The sequence below is a fragment of the Macaca thibetana genome, chromosome Y (genome assembly GCF_024542745.1).
Source record: "Macaca thibetana thibetana isolate TM-01 chromosome Y, ASM2454274v1, whole genome shotgun sequence".
Lineage (NCBI taxonomy): Eukaryota > Metazoa > Chordata > Mammalia > Primates > Cercopithecidae > Macaca > Macaca thibetana.
In genome coordinates, this window is record NC_065599.1 from 4,928,599 (window position 1) to 4,945,775 (window position 17,177).

A 17,177-nucleotide genomic window follows, 5' to 3' on the forward strand; every position below is an offset into this window, starting at 1 on the left:
AGACACCCTGCCTTACTGCAAAGACAGTGGGCTTCCTGGATCCCGGGGTATCTGAAGAACTGACTCACACGTGGGCTTGGAGAAGAAGTTCAAGGTTTCATTGAGTAGAAGTTCTCAGCAGATGAATGGGGAGCCAGAAGGGAGATGGAGCCGGAAGGTGGTTTTCCCTTGGAATGGGATAGGGTAAGCGCTCTCCTCCCACAGCACTGCAGAGCTCTGTGTTCTTCTGCGGTGGATGGCCTGCTGCTTCCGACTCTGTGCTCTCCTTTCTCTGGTGTACTCTCAAGGTCCGGTTGCTGTGTCTTCTGCTGATGGTTCCTCTCGAGGTCCAGCTGCTTTGTCTCTGCCTGCTAGGCTCTTGGGGTTTCTTATAGCACACAATGGGGATATGGTAGGCCAGGGTGGTCTTGGGAAATTCAACACTTGGGCAAAAAAACCAGAAGCACATGTCTTCACCAATTTGGTCAAGAAAACAGAAGTGCATGTCCTCACCTAGGTCAGTGAGCACAAGCCTGAGGGTGGAGTCCTAGCTAAGAACCACACTCTCCTCTAGCAAGTACTTCCCTGCCCCCATTCCATATCTTTTTTTTTTTTTTTTTTTTTTTTTTTTTTTAATTTAAAACTCCCCAAATCACACCCAATTCCTTTAGAGAAGACAGTTGGAGAAAATGGCATTAGAAAAGCCAGTCTAGGATTAGGGTCACTACATGGAAATTGGAAACACAGAGAGCATGTCCTGCAGGCCCTGGAATCACTACGGAAACAAATCCCCTGCTGAGAAGGAAAGGGAAATAAAGTGGCTTCTCTCGTCTTCTTGTTCTCTAATCTGTAATGTCACCCCTTGACTAAGCTGAAACAGGAAGTAATTTTTGTGAGCACCTACGAACCATGCCTCCCAGGGGCCAGGCTTCTCTATTACAGAACAGTGCCAGGGAGAGGTGATTGATGTATCCGTGGGCATACAAACCAAGTATCTCACACAAACGTGTATCAGAGACAAATATAGTATCAAGGGATCAAGAGAGAAGTAGTCTCAGGAACGATTCATGCATGATGTTTGTGAAAAGACCAACAAGTAGGGCAGAGCTTATGAGGTAGTTAACATGACAAGAACATAAAGAAAAGCAGGCAAAATTGTAAAGTTAAGGGTATTTACCTTTCCTTTATAGGGTTTTGAAAATCCCTTCCAGAATCCTTTCCCAATATCTTCCATTCATGGATTCATAAAAGAAACATGTATTGAGCTAGTACAGTCTAAGAATCGGACAGATGGCATCATATGCACTGTTAGTACTTCTATCATTGATAGAAAGATTGTTTCTTTTTTTCTACAGTGTTTTTCTCCCAAACATTCTTCATGCAAATTTGTATCCTTACAGATGTGGTCAATTGTTTCTGCCCTAAGAAGGTTCCCCAAACCCCTATAAAACCAGTTAAGAACTTCCTTCCTCTCCAGTTAAGTTACGAAATTGTATCTATTGTAACACTTGTCAGAGTACATTGCAATTATTGCTCTTCATTCTCCAATGAAACTGTGAATATTTTTCAGGAAAAGTCTATAAACACAATGGTTTGACAATTGTCAATATTCATTGTATAAATGTTTATTAGATATTCATATATAACAATCTAACAGATTTATCTTAATTTTTGGAAAACAATATAAACAATGTTAACTGCTCATTCCCCATGAAATTCTCAACTTTAAACAATGTCTGTGTTTTTGGAGCAATTATACAAACTTCCAAAAGACACCTGAAATAGTTTTATTTTAATTTTTTTGTTGTTGTTGTTATATTGAATTATTTTGTAGAGAAAGTCTTGCCCTGTGTCCCAGACTGAAATGCAGTGTGCGATCACAGCTCACCACAACCATGAACTCCTGAGTAAATAGAACAAGGGATGTATGCCATCATGCCCAATGTAATTAATTAATTAATTGGTGATATTTGTAGAGAAAGGTCTTGCTGTGTTGCCTGTGCTGGTCTTGAACTCTGGGCTTGAAGCAATCCTTCCTTCACATCCTCCCAAAGAGCTGCGATTCCAGGCATGAACCAGCAGACCTCAAAGAGAAACTTTTAGATTTTAGAATATTGCAATAGGTCAGAGCTAATTTCTTCTTGCAATTTTGCATTTGCAGTGGTACTTGAGAATATTTCTTACAGTGGGAGTGTGATTTCTCATATTTGGTCACCAAATTTTGAAATCTTTATTCTGTTTACCTAAACCTTAATAACTGGTAGTCAAGTCAGCTGACAGTCGAGTACATGGGTATTTTTGTATTGAGGCTATGAGGACAAATGTAGAAAGATATTAAGAACCCAAGACTATTTTTATATATGCTAAAGCTTTATCCTTGCAGGTGAGGCATCATACACGGCATGGATAGTTTTATAAAATACCCTGAAATACATGCTTTAGTAACCAGTTCAGCACTTGCAATTTCCCGACATTGTTTTCATCAGGAGTTGATGTATGGCAGTTCTGGTAAGTAAGTGTTTGAATTGCTGTGAGTTATTTTAGTCATTCCTCTGCTAACCATTTAAGTTATCAAAGATCTTTACTTGTGCAATATCATAAATGCTGGACATTAAAAATTAATCAATAGGATTAGCTGCCATCTAATGTGATATTTTTCAGTAAGATGGCAGCAGTAATTATGCCAAAAGATAGTAATTCCGTAGTTTGAGTCATTATAGCAATTTCCACCCTAGGATTTCAGTCAGAGTCCAGATCTGGGCAACAGTGATTAACATAAAGGTTATTACTAAGAAGAGATTTTGATAAATCTCACTGTGTTTAGATGTCAGTGCCTTGAAGGGTGAGGTTTGGCATATTAATAAGAAAGAGTACATTGGACTGGATACTAATAAACGTATTTAATTATTTTTCTTGTCCTCTACAACATGAAAGGTCAATTAGAGATATAGAAACAATGCAACATTTCACAGCATGGCCTGACATTTCACTGCACTTTTATCTTTTTGACCATGTACAAAGTTCATTAAATATGCAAAGGTAGGACTGTTATAGGATGAAAGTGGTGGAGTGAGAGGTCACAATCCACAGCAAGGTGATAGTCTCTTGTGGACAGCACCCTGAGCGCTGAATTAGAATGAGAATCAATTTTCAGGCTGCCAACAAGGGACAAGGAGAATGAAGTTTTCAGTAGTTAACATTATTGGATTAATTGAAATGAATGTTGACAGAGATTTTGTTGGCTTTACATCAAATAGACTATAGTACTTGAAATTGAGTATTTGATAAGGGTAAACTCTTATCAAATTTCCCACATGTAAAATTGAGGATTAATTAAAAGATTACACAACCCATACATATGGGTATCTCATTTAAATTTATATACACATGTGCAAACTTGCAGTGTGCAAATATTTGTTTATATCTAAATATATCCAAATTCAAGGATGAACAGTTAGAAATTTAGAAATTATTCTCCCATTTTACCCTTCCTTTTCCTAGAATTTTGTCAGAAATGTAATTTTTCCATCTATCTGAATCCTACTCTTTGGAGTCATGTACTGTGTGCATATAGGAAAGCCATGAGATATTACAGGGTTTGTATCAGAGAAAACAGTAACACTGGTTTTATATAAGATCCATTGTGAGGAGAAAGTTACACTTCACATGACTACAAATACAGAAGTGTTATTTCATCAAAAGCTGAAATCAGTCAATACAATTTGTTGTAATGTTTTATTTAAAATAATCTCAAAAGAGTTACTGTAGTAGAATAATGTTATTGGTAATAAATAATGATTAAGAATTTCCTTTGATTTGTTGATTATTTAAAATGTAAGTAAAATAATGAAAAAGTGTATAATATAGTTTCATGAAGAATTCTCTATGGTTTTTGTAAAATATTGTAAATTTTGTAAAATATTTTACACACAGAAATTCCCTTATATCATTTTATTATTGTACTTTCAGTTTATTACTTGCTTGCATGTCATAACTGATAGAAATAGAAATATTTTTATTTACACATATATAAAGCATGGATTTTTGTTTATGTTTTCTAGTGAGAGAAAGTCACCAATAATTTTATTTATATAGAAAAATTCTGACAAGCCTAAAGTTCTTAACTTTCTTATCTTTTGAAGTTTCATACTTCAGTCTAGGTATAAGAAGGAATTGACTGTGATCATTTTTTTTTCCATTCTTTTCTTTTTTATATATATACTTTAAGTTCTAGGGTACATGTGCATAACGTGCAGGTTTGTTACATATGTATACTTGTGCCATGTTGCTGTGCTGCACCCATCAACTCGTCAGCACCCATCAACTCGTCATTTACATCAGGTATAACTCCCAGTGCAATCCCTCCCCCATCCCCCCTCCCCATGATAGGCCCTGGTGTGTGATGTTCCCCTTCCCGAGTCCAAGTGATCTCATTGTTCAGTTCCCACCTATGAGTGAGAACATGCGGTGTTTGGTTTTCTGTTCGTGTGACAGTTTGCTAAGAATGATGGTTTCCAGCTGCATCCATGTCCCTACAAAGGACACAAACTCATTTTTTTATTTCACTATGACTACTGAATTTCTGATATAGTGTTACAAATGTATAGACTTAAAAGCCTCCTTTCTCCTTCTTTGTCTTCTCCCTTTGGACCTGTACATGTGATACCTGCAGTAATGCGCATCGTTACCTGAAATGAGGTTGCTGAAAGATACAAGCATAAATGGAATTCTTTATTTCTGTGAATCTTTAGGAACAGACAAGTAAAACTGAAAGATAATTATGACATGAATTTAAGTACACAGTTTATCACAGAAGTACAATAAGGGTGAAAATACATTTAAAAATACATGCCTCATCCAGAACATGAGGTAGGAAAATGAAAAATTTAATTTGACATAAAGAACAGTTTAAAACTTACGGTTATTTCTGGTGAGAGCAAGTAACACTAAAAATCCTATTTCCCTGTTTTAATACATGAAACTATTACTGTATCTTCAGGCTTTACAGAGAGTTAACTCTAGCTTAAGCAACAACTTTACAGCCATTTCAAACAGTGGGTATGTCATCTTAGAATTTCTCCAAGAATCTTTTGGGAGAAATATAATCTCATCTACCTCTATGAACAATTGAATTAATCCATAAAATTATTATGACTGTAGCCTCACAATTTCATTGTCCTTCTCTTTTCAGTTTTTACATATTATCTTTAAAATTCAAAAGCCCCTAGGGAGCATATGATAAATAATAATGACTGAAACAGCTGAAAAATAAAAACTAAGCAGCAGAGACATTTCAAGGTTTCGTTTACGAGAATGCTACATTAACCAGGTGATACACACATGGTATAAATTATCGTAAGAAAACAATATTTGGGTGGGACTTGACAGTTTATCCAGTAACAGCAAATATTCTCATTTGACCTTCAAAAGGATTTTTTTTTATTATACTTTAAGTTCTAGGGTACATGTGCATAATGTGCAGGTTTGTTACATATGTATATTTGTGCCATGTTGCTGTGCTGCACCCATCAACTCGTCAGCACCCATCAACTCGTCATTTACATCAGGTATAACTCCCAATGCAATCCCTCCCCACCCCCCCTCCCCATGATAGGCCCTGGTGTGTGATGTTCCCCTTCCCGAGTCCAAGTGATCTCATTGTTCAGTTCCCACCTATGAGTGAGAACATGCGGTGTTTGGTTTTCTGTTCTTGTGATAGTTTGCTAAGAATGATGGTTTCCAGCTACATCCATGTCCCTACAAAGGACACAAACTCATCCTTTTTTATGGCTGCATAGTATTCCATGGTGTATATGTGCCACATTTTCTTAATCCAGTCTGTCACTGATGGACATTTGGGTTGATTCCAAGTCTTTGCTATTGTGAATAGTGCCGCAATAAACATACGTGTGCATGTGTATTTATAGCAGCATGATTTATAATCCTTTGGGTATATACCCAGTAATGGGATGACAAAAGGGTTTTTAAACCTGGGTTTCATAAGTGAGGAAAATGTGATTTAGTAAAAAAATCAAACCTATTACATCTCTTTAGGAACATGTCAACCAAGAAAGCAGAGGCATGAGTTTTCTTCTGGAGGGAAGAAGACAGCAACGTGTATTAAAATCATAACTCATTTTTTTTTAACATTTCATCATGTATGAAATGATGTTTTACCTATCAAATGTTTTACCTATCAAAATGTTTTACCTATCAAAATCATTGCCCTTATTTCAGTTATATTTCCTGTATTTGCCTATTGCAGCAGTTACCATACTTATTATTCCTCATTTATCTCTGTGCCTGTTGCTACCGCACACTCAGAAGAGCAAGGAAACCATGTTTTTCTGAGCTTCTTGCAGACTGCCAGGCTTACTGTGACATTTAGATATTATCTGCTGAATGTTTGTGACATTTTTATTTAAGTTACCTTCTAGGCCACTTGATACTGATTTTCTATGTAGTATTTGGGTTTGGAGAGCTATTTTTCCTTTTAAGTTTTTGTTTTCTTTTTTGTTTTATCATACGTTAAGTTCTAGGGTACATGTGCACAATGTGCAGGTTTGTAACATAGGGATACATGTGCCATGTTGGTTTGCTGCCCCCATTAACTCGTCATTGACATTAGATATTTCTCCTAATGGTATCCCTGCCCCCACCCCCCATCCCCTCAGCCCCTACTGGCCTGGTATGTGATGTTCCCAGCACTGTGTCCATGTGTTCTCATTGTTCAGCTCCCACTTACCAATGAGAACATGTGGTGTTTGGTTTTCTGTCCTTGTGACAATTTGCTTAGTATGATGGTTTCCACCTTCATCTGTGACCCTGCAACCACAATGATATAACATGCCAGTTAGAGTGATGATCATTAAAATGTCAGGAAACAACAGATGTTGGAGAGGATGTGGAGAAATGGGAACGCTTTTAAGATTTTTTTTTAAGTGTATTTAAATGATATACGGACGTGGAGTGGACAGTGCACCCGATTCTAATTGGAGACTCTGTAGGAGAGGGCAGCCAGGGTATGGAGGCGGAGGCGCCCTTGGGGTAGGAGAAGGAGCAGGTGGTGGGTGACATAATAGTGGTGGTCCAGGTGGTGGTCGAGGAGAAGGGCGACATGGAGAGGCAAGAGGAGGACCAGCGGGCACAACCTGGCCCTGGCGCTGGCACACCTCAGCTGGCAACAGACTTGTTGACAGTCAAGGTCCTTCACTTGGACCTGGGCTCCGTGAATGCCTCAGGCCGCATGACCTGCCAGTGGCTGAGGCAGAAGCTTTGGCAGAGTTGCCTGCCAGGCGTGGAGGGCACGGGACAATCAGCCAGGGCATCTGTGGCTTCTGGCCAGAGCCATATCCTTGCAGCTGCCCATTCGGGATGATTGGCAGCAGGGGGTAGGCATCGGGCTTCTGGTGGAGGGAAGCATGGGATCCAGGCCAGAGGCACATGGGGCCAGCCAGGAGGCAGGGGATGGGGAACAATGAGGGGAGCCGAGGCTACGCTCCTGCAGATAGGAGGGCTGCTTGCTTAGGGGTGCCCTGAGAGCATGTGGTAGGGACTGGGAGCCAAGCTCAGCCCTCACAAGAGAGAATAGCAGCACCAAGGACCCTTCAGACACAGCAGAAAGTTGAACGGCACGTTTCCCTGGGAAAGACCTTGGAGAAAGGGAGTCTGCATGACCATGCAAGCCATAGAAACCACTTCCACTCCCCGTGTCTGTGTCCAGAGGCCTCACACCAGAAACACAAGGTGCTCAAGATGGGTTATTGGTGCACAGGGCTGCTGTCCTCTGTAAGGAAGGCACCAGCTCCCCAGACGGGCTTTCTTCCTTCTGCCTGCGCTACACCCAAAGAGCTGTAGGTCCTGAGCATATATTACCTCCATTGCACACACTCCTCTGTTGCACACATGCCGAGCCCCATGGGGAGCACCAGGCACAGTACTGTAGTCTCTTCTACCCACAGCAGTTCCCTCAAGTGAACATGCCCACCCCTCAGGGAGACCAGGAGAAGAGAGAACCGCACACCTGGACACCCTCAGCAGAGCCTGTCGAGCACCCAGCCCACAAGGGCTACATGCAGCTCAGGAACTCTGAGGAAATAGCCACCTCACACCACAACATCCCACACCAAAATCCCCTGCCTGCTTGTGCTCCCCGCTCCTTGTCGGTAGAGGCTTTTGGGCCTCCCTCCACCCTGCCACAAGATCACCACACCCACTACCATGCCCCCCATGCCAGACACAGAAACGACTACCAGTGCAGGGTGCCTGGAAAAAGATCTGGGGGATAGTCCTGCCCAACAGACTCCCAGCTCTTGCAAATTTGCAGGGTGTTTCCTGGCATGCCCTCCCAATCATCTGGAGGCTCCTTGACCAGAGGCTCAGAGTGTGCTGCACACCTAGATATTGGCTGGGTTCAGAAACCAAGAGGAAGTCCTGCTAAGTAAGCTACAGGATGGATTTGCAGATCCTGCTGGGGACCCGGGGTCTGGGGGAGGGGTCGAGGGTTCTGCTCAGGTTGAGGTCCTCCTGGAGACCAGGGGTGCCTCAGCAGGAGAGCTGGAAGGGGAAACATATGCTTCACCCCAGCCAGCAGGCCCTCAACCCAGCTAGATGAAATGGTCCCTTTGAGTCTGTCTTCTTCTTAGGCTGGCAAGTAGAGGAACTCAGCCATCCCAGGTAATGGCAGCAGGATGAAGTTTTCCTTTTGTCACAAACTTTATTTGCTCAATGAAGTGATCATTAAGGAGTATTGTGTTGGCATCCTCAGTAAGGAGTGCCTCCTGGCATGGTAGAGGGGATGGAGTGTGGGAGGCTAGTCCTGGCATGAGCCTTCCCGACTCCTCTTGCTCCACAATACAGGGCCTCTGGTTCTACCGTAGTTCAATGGTTCTAGAGTCATACGGGAGTAGCCCCCATCTTCATGCAGGACACAGCCTAACTGAGCTTCTTCAGCTAGTTGACTGACCATAACCACTTAGGGTCAGCCAGGATTGCTGAGGTGGGTGCCACTGAGGGGTGTCAGGGGAAAGGACCTTGCTGGTCTTTCCTTGGCATCTGGGGAATTGTCTCTGAACCATGACCTGGCCAATCACAGACACCTTTCCCTAGTCCCCCAGATCATCAGTCAGGCCTCTATCTCAATCTCCTGCAGCACTACTGGAAGGAGTTAGGCCCGCAGAGAGGGAACAGAGAGGAGGCCAGGTAAGCAGCCCAGGGCTGGGGGCTCAGAGCCCTGTGGGTCCTCGAGCTGGGACACACATGAGAACTCAAGGCTCAGGGAGGAGCCTGTGTTGAGAAATCTCAGGTCATCCCTGGGCTAGGGGAGAAAGGCCCATCAGGGAACTGTAACACTCATATTTCAGGATTGGGAAACCTGAAGTCACCTAAGATGCAGCAGTGGCAAAGATCAATGGGTGAGAAGCAAGTCTCAATGGATAGTTGCCTCATCATGCTTCTCTGGCTCCCTTCTGCGTCTTGAGGCCTGCTAACACCTGGGGCTCAGTTTGGGCTCAACTAGGGCCCTCTTAACCTCCACGCAGAGGTACACACAAGATGCACCTAGGTCTAGGTCCTTCTAGAATGGCCAATCCTATCATATTCTGTTTCAATGACTCCAGGCTCCCCTGACATGGTTTCTCCTCTCTGCCATCCTCACTCATGCTGCCCTGGCCTGGAGACATTTCCTATGACATTAAAAAAACAGACATAAAATTTGTAAAATGCCTTAATAGTATAAATGCAGATAAAGTATTTTATTACAAAAATGCTCTTCCTCCTTACTTGTGTCAAAGTCTTTTTCATGATGGGGGAAAGAATGCAATATACTTTAGTAAGTTAAATTAAGTATAAAAGTAAAAATAAATCCCATTGTAAATGATCAATTAAATGGCAGGGGACCTTCTGTGTGTGTCCAGTGAGGGAATGTGGCTGAGCATTAAGGCCCATCTGAGTATTGGTGTAGACATCCAGTTTTCCTTGTACCAGCGTGAGTGTGGGCACGTTCCAGCCTGCGTGTCTGAGCTGTGTTAGTGTGTGCACACCTGTGCCTGTGTACCTTTGTGTACATTGGTTTAGGGGGGCCCCCACTCCTGCCCACTGATGTGCCTCAACCTAGCTCTTGAGTTGGCAAACAGGGCACCACTGGGTTTGGCAATCCAAATTCAGGACCCATGAAGCCTGCACGCTAGGGAGACACAAAGAATCCTCATAGTTCTCACAAATGGCAGAGGGAGGAGGAAAAGGATGGCTGGCATGAGCTACCTAAAGGAGATGTTATGGACCTGAAATGACACCCGGAGGGAAATAAAACCTATCAACTGACTGTGTCTTCCTGTGTGTTTGGTCAGGGAAGGTGGGCATTCAGGAAAGAAGCAATAGAACCTGTGGGGCTTTGGGATTCACTCTCCGAGAATCCTTGTGCACCAGAGAGTGTCTAACCCATGAGACATAGGACAGCATGTGGGTCCGGCAGGGTCTGAGTCTCCAGGGAGGCTGGCATTCTCACCAAGAGGGCACGGGTCGATAGGTGGAGGAGAAACCTGGACTGCAGGGTCATGTAGATGGGACACTTACCACTAAGCCATGTGGGAGCTCAGGAGAGGGCCTAGTGAGTAGTGGCTTAACTGGCTGGTGACACCCCGTTCCAGTGCTGCATGTGTGCACACAAGAGCTTCACTCTGTGTATCCTCTCCAAGGTACCTCACCTGGGTGGAGAGGAAGAAAGGCATACAAGATCCTAAGCTTATGGTCATGTGTGGACACAGAGGAGAGTCTCCATTATCACTGGTCCCAGTAGATGCACGCATGCAGGGTCTCCTCAGGACAGGGGTAAAATGCATAAGCCCAGCTCTCCGCCTGGTGGGTGTCTTGCCCTGATGATGTCAGCCATGGCAGATACAGCTCTTCCACCTACATTGCAGATCCACAGGCTTACGACTCCCCCCGGCCTTCTCTTAGATGGGCCCCTGGACTCCAGAACAGCCGTTGACCCACAGGTGTTCCTTCCCAGCCTCCAAGCTCACAGGAGGCTCAGTGGGGACTCTCCTCCTAGTACATGGCCACCCACAGGCACTGTCAACAACACAGGTCCCTTCTACATTCTGGGATCCTGCTGCCTTACCCAGCAGTGGGGTAATGGGAAGGGAAAGAGCTGCAACAAATAGAGCAGAGGCCACAAGCCTCACCTTCCCTCATGGTAAAGGAATGCGGGAATCCTACCAGCCCAGGGAGCTTCTTCCCAAATATACCTAGAAGCCCAGCACCAGCTGAGGGATTCACTCCACCACAGCTGGGCATGGGAGATTTCAATGTGTGCTGGAGACCTTGATCCTGGTCACCTTACAAGGAATACCTCTCCTCCAGGTCACATTATGCTGATACTCTCCTTAACCTGGATGGACTCCTTGTCCTCACCACATGGTGTTGGCCAGGAGTGTTACTCCTGGTGCCCCAGCCCTGAGTCCTTGTCTCCTGTCCAAGTAATAGCCATAGAAATAGTAAAATAGTGGCACATTAGACCTCATGACATTTTTAAGGCTGACCATATTTATAAGCATTTCATCCAGATATTTATGAATTTATCTCATTTATTTATTTATAGCTTTCATTTCAAAATCAATTTTTGCTTGAGAATTATTTTAACATATAACCAAATGTTCAGAGCTATGACATTTAGGTTTTAAGCTCAAAAGTCTGTATCTGCTATTACGTTGGGTAAAACCTATCCAGCGCTTAAAAAAATAAATAATTATTAGGCATGGCCACTGTATTGGTCTGAAACACTGAAATTCTCCACAAACCCTTTTGAAAATATTCCTGGTGGGACTGAACACAGTACTTGCTTCTCATGAATAGAAAACAGTGCAAGCATTTTCTGGATACTGGGCCACCTCTGGCCTAGGTCTGCCTTAGTCTCTTGCTCATGGGGCAAACCCCTCAGGAGACCCCAACCACTACATCACAAACTCTAACACCTTGATAACACTATGCAGAAGGGACATTCCATGGAGAGACTCTTAGAAATAGAAGGAGGGCCAGGCACGGTCGTTTACGCCTGTAATCCCAGCACTCTGGGAGGCCGAGGTGGGCAGATCACGAGATCAGGAGATCAAGACCATCCTGGCTAGCACAGTGAAACCCCATCTCTACTAAAAGTAAAAAAAAATTAGCTAGGCGTGGTGGTGGGCGCCTGTAGCCCAGCTACTCAGGAGGCTGAGGCAGGAGAATGGTGTGAACCCAGGAGGCAGAACTTGCAGTGAATCAAGATTGCGCTACTGCACTCCAGCCTGGGAAACAGTGCAAGACTCCATTTCAAACCAAAAAAAAAAAAAGAAAAGAGAAGAAAAAGAAATAGGAGATGACTGAAGATCTCAGCAGTCCAGCCCCCACTATTTGAATCATACTAGCCATGGCACCAGGGAGATGAGGAGACACCTGACAATGTCCCTACCCTGAGCCATCACTGGATTTCATCCTCCTGCGTGCCACTGAACCCAATCATTTGGCTGAGAGACTGTGGAAGACTGCAGAGACTGAGAGTTAGTAAATTATAATTATTGTTATAAGCCACTAAGTTTTAGATAATTTGGAAAAGCACTTTAGACTCCTAGAAAAACTGAGTTGTCTGCTGATTTTAGTAATTGCGGAGAGCTTTAAAGGCCAATGTCACGAATGTTAATACGCTGGAAAAGTCAAACCATCAAGGCTCTTCTAAACATAAGAGATCTTTAATGTCCCCTTGCTATGGCTGGAGAATAATCTAACATGTATCTGATGGAGATTTTTGAAAGCCTCTGTTCACAAATCTCTTGGTTTCATATGGGTCAAATCCTCTGGTCTGATTTAATTCTAGGCAACTGCACAACTCATCTTTCATTTTAGGCCCTGGCCTACACTCATCTTTTGATCACTGACTCTGTCTGTGTAAGTGTATGTATGTTTTGTGTGTTATCATATTTTATCCGAAGGGGCTAAATAATAGTGCTATAGCTGTTATGTAAACATAAAGCATTCCAGGAGGACAATATTGCTTATCAACTGAGCTTTAGAACAGATATGAAGCAGGGCACGGATGCTCACACCTGCACTCCCAGCAGTTTGGCAGGCCAAGGTGGGCAGATCTCTTGACGTCGGGAGTTTGAGGCAAGCCTGGCCAACATGGCAAGATCCCATGTCCAATATCATAACGAAGCTAGCTGGGATTGGTTGCTCATGGATTTTATCCCAGCTTTTTGGGAGACTGATGCAGGAGAATCCATTGAAACTCGGTGATGGAGTTTGCAGTAAAGTAAGATGACACCACTGCATTCCAGTCTGGGCACCAAAGTGAGACTCTGTCTCAGAAATAAAAATAAAATAAAATAATAAAATAGATAGGAGAGATCACTTAGGAGAAAAATGCATAAAACTGGATGGGCACTGTGGCTCACGCCTGGAATCCCAGCATTTTGAGAGGCTGTTTGAGGACAGGAGTTTGAGACTAGTCTAAGCAAACATTGTGAAACCTGGTCTCTACAAAAAATATACACAACAAAAAATAGCCAGGATTCATGTCATATGCCTACAGTTGCAGCTACTTGGGAGGGTGTGACTGGAGAATTGCTTGAACCCAGGATGGGGAGGTTGCAGTGAGCCAAGATCATGCCACTGCACTCCATCCTGGGCAACAGAGAAGGATTCCTTCTAAAAAAAAAAAAAAAAATCAAAGCGAGAAACAGAGATAGAGGAAAGAAAGAGAGAGAGAGAGAGAGAGAAAGAAAAAAAGAAAGAAAGAAAAGAAAGAAAGAAAGGAAGGAAGGAAGGAAGGAAGGAAGGAAGGAAGGAAGGAAGGAAGGAAGGAAGGAGGAAGGAAGGAAGGAAGGAAGGAAGGAAGGAAGGAAGGAAGGAAGGAAGGAAGGAAGGAAGGAGAGGAAGGAAGGAAGGAAGGAAGGAAGGAAGGAAGGAAGGAAGAGAAAGAAAGAGAGAAAGAAAGAAAAAAGAAAGGAAAGAAAGAAAAGAAAGAGAGAGAAAGAAAGGGAAAGAAAGAAAAAAAAAAAGAAAGAAAGAAAGAAAGAAAGAAAGAAAGAAAGAAAGAAAGAAAGAAAGAAAGAAAGAAAGAAAGAAAGAAAGAAAGAAGAAGAGAAAGAAAGAAAGAAAGAAAAAAAGAAAGAAAGAAAGAAAGAAAGAAAGAAAGAAAGAAAGAAAGAGAAAGAAAGAAAAAAGAAAGAGAGAGAGAGAGAGAGAGAGAGAGAGGGAGGGAGGGAGGGAGGGAGGGAGGGAGGGAGGAAGAGAGAGACAGGGAGAAGGGAGGGACAGAAGGAAGGAGCAAGGGAGGGAGGGAAGACGGAGGAAAAGAAGGAAGGATGGAAGGAAACATGGAAAGAAGGAAGAAGGAAGGAAGCAAGGGAGGGAGGGAGAGAGGAAGGAAGGAGAGACTGAAAGGCATGAAACCAAAAAGAAATGAATAAAAATAAAACCTTGCCATTTTGCCCCTTATCCACATGAATTTGGAACTAAGTGTAAAATAATATTTAAGTCTCTAGTGGACTAACTGAAACTTTAAAATAAGGTGGTATATATTGTGAAAATTACTCATGTAATCATGGTATTAACTAAGATTCTTGTAGTCTTCAACAACCAAATCTAATTGACATTTGCCATCAAATTGCATACTACTAGGGGCAGGGTAGTTTGTGTTATGCTGCCTAATCTACACTAGATTAAAAATGAAATCAAATCTGCAAGTATTTTACAGTTACTGTCGTCAGTAAAGATTGCTTCGTTTTTTGACTTGTGGAGGGTTTTATTTCCACAGTTTTGATGGCTCTGGCAGAAAGTCTTCCCGGTCCAAACTTACCCGTTATCATCACAGTATATACATGTTCAGACATTAAGTGGAAAGAGCATCCAATACCACTGCTTTCCTGCATTGGTTCCCATGCACAAGCAAATGTGCTGTGTTAGTGACTATCAAATATTCATATATTTGATCAAGGAAATTTGTGTTTCCAAACTGTAAAACAAAAATATTACTATCAGTTGTATTTTTATTTATTTACTTTGAGACAGGGTCTTGTTTTGTCACCAGGCTGAATCATACATCACTGTAGTCTCAGACTTTTGGGCTCAGAGGATCCTCAAACATCAGCCTCCCAAACTACTGAACTTACAGACCTGAGCCATTGTACCCAGGCTCAAGTTTAGAGATAAAGACTAACAAATATATTGTAAACCATATAAATAAACATAATTTCAGGAAGGAGTGGGTGCTTCCCTGCTGAGCCTTCAGAGGTCACCAAAGGCCAGCTTGGCATTTCCAATGCAGTTTTTTTGAGTGAACATGAAACATATGTGTGTGTGGTTTCCTCCCTCCCTCCCTCCCTCCCTCCCTTCCTTCCTCCCTTCCTTCCTTCCTTCCTTCCTTCCTTCCTTTTTTTCTCTTTCCTTCTTTCTTTTTTTTTCTTTCTTTCTTTCTCTCTCCCTTCCTTCCTTCCTTCCTTCCTTCCTTCCTTCTTTCCTTCCTTCCTTCCTTCCTTCCTTCCTTCCTTCGTCTCTCTCTCTCTCTTTCTTTGTGTGTAAGCATACCTACATAACCAGTTGAACAAACTAGGATCATCCACACAATGCAATATGAGACAGCTTTCTGTAGATCTGGTAGAATTCATTCTGAATCTATTGTTTCTTGGGCTTTTTTTTTCTTTTTCTTTTTCTTTTTTTTTTTTTTTTTTGGCTGGTAGTTACTTATTACAAATGATTCCATTTCGGAAATTGAAATTGGACAGGCTGGAGCTGAGACTGGGTCCACTTAGATTCTGTTGTGGAACAGAGAATGGCATGCCTATAATTCTGGCTGTGATGGTTACTGGAAGGTCTCTGCACAGATGGGCTAGTTTTCTGCCTGCAGCAGGAGGACCTGGGACTGACATTCAGGTCCCTTGACACCTGCTGTTGAACAGATCATTTAGAGCCTGTTGTCTCCTAAGAAAGTTACATATTGCCCAGAAAGTTTCTCAAAGATTATATAATTCCCTGACTAAAGTGGAAGAGCCAGAGCTGAGAGTGGGTCTTCCCCGTGGACAACAGAGGTTGGAGAGTCTAGATCCATTTTTCTGCTGGACAGAGCCTGGATAGACTACATTCATTGGCTGAGATAGGCACATTCCGAAGCAGGGTAGTTGTTTTCCAGCAGCAGTGGGAGTGTCTGGAGATGAGGCTGGGATTCTGTTTCTCTATTATGCCATATGCTCTAGAGATTCTAACACCCCAGTGACTTCCATTAGCTATATCAGAAGTGAACTTCCTTCCTGAGGTACCAAGGCTTATTAATCAGCTACTTGCCCACTGGGTCCAGGTAGGGCAAGAAACTTCATCCTTAATTACTAAATTGCCTCTGCTTTTCAGCCTGGGGATGGGTGGAGCACGTAGGGCTAGGATAGTCAAAAGTATGGCAGCTGGAATTGGGTGGGGTAACATGTCCCTTCTGTGGTTAATCACCAAGCTGCCTCTTGGTCACAGTACTGGAAGTTTTGCAAAGAAAAGCCAAGTTGGGATTTGGCAGTTGGCCAGTGATTTGAGCCTGGCAGACTCATCAACCATGGTTGTTGCTGCAGAATGATGCTGTTGCCTAGTTACTCTGATGGTGTAACTCTGCTGGCTGGAATGCAAAGCCATCAGTAAGATTACTGTTATGGTCACTGTGAGCCCCATCCATGTACTTCGTTTCTAATTGACCCCAGTTGTCTGATACCTCCAATGTTTCCCCCAAGGGCAAGACTAAAGATAACACCTGTGAAAAATTGCAAAATGGAAAGGAAAAGGCTGAATGTACACCTTCAACTCTCTCCTCTCTGAAGAAACTGTGAGTCCAGGGAAATTTTTTTGTATGCAACACTGTGCTGGATTGGGTGGGAGAAAAAGGATCAAATTAAAACTGTTCATTAACCTATGTGTGTGGCTATGCTCAGATCTACAGTCAAAAATGTGTCATAGATTCAATCCCAAGTTATAGAATCATTCACTAAAGTGTCCTTATCTAAGGATAGTTGTGAGTTGAGTTTTCTGTTTTGTTTTGTTTTTTTGCAGAGAGGGTGGGAATTAGCAGAATCGCAGAATGCCTATTCTGTCACATCAGACCCTAGAAACAGGCAAGTTAAAAGACTGGTCTAGGATGAGCACAGTGGCTCATGCCTGTAACTCCGACACTTTGGGAGGCCAAGGTGGGC

The 17,177-nt window shown here is 42.9% G+C and overlaps 1 pseudogene; it reads left to right on the plus strand.

The window, feature by feature from the left end:
• The first annotated feature begins 7,353 nt into the window (after positions 1–7,353).
• Positions 7,354–17,177, plus strand: part of LOC126947220 (uncharacterized) — a 35,701-nt pseudogene continuing 25,877 nt past the window's right edge.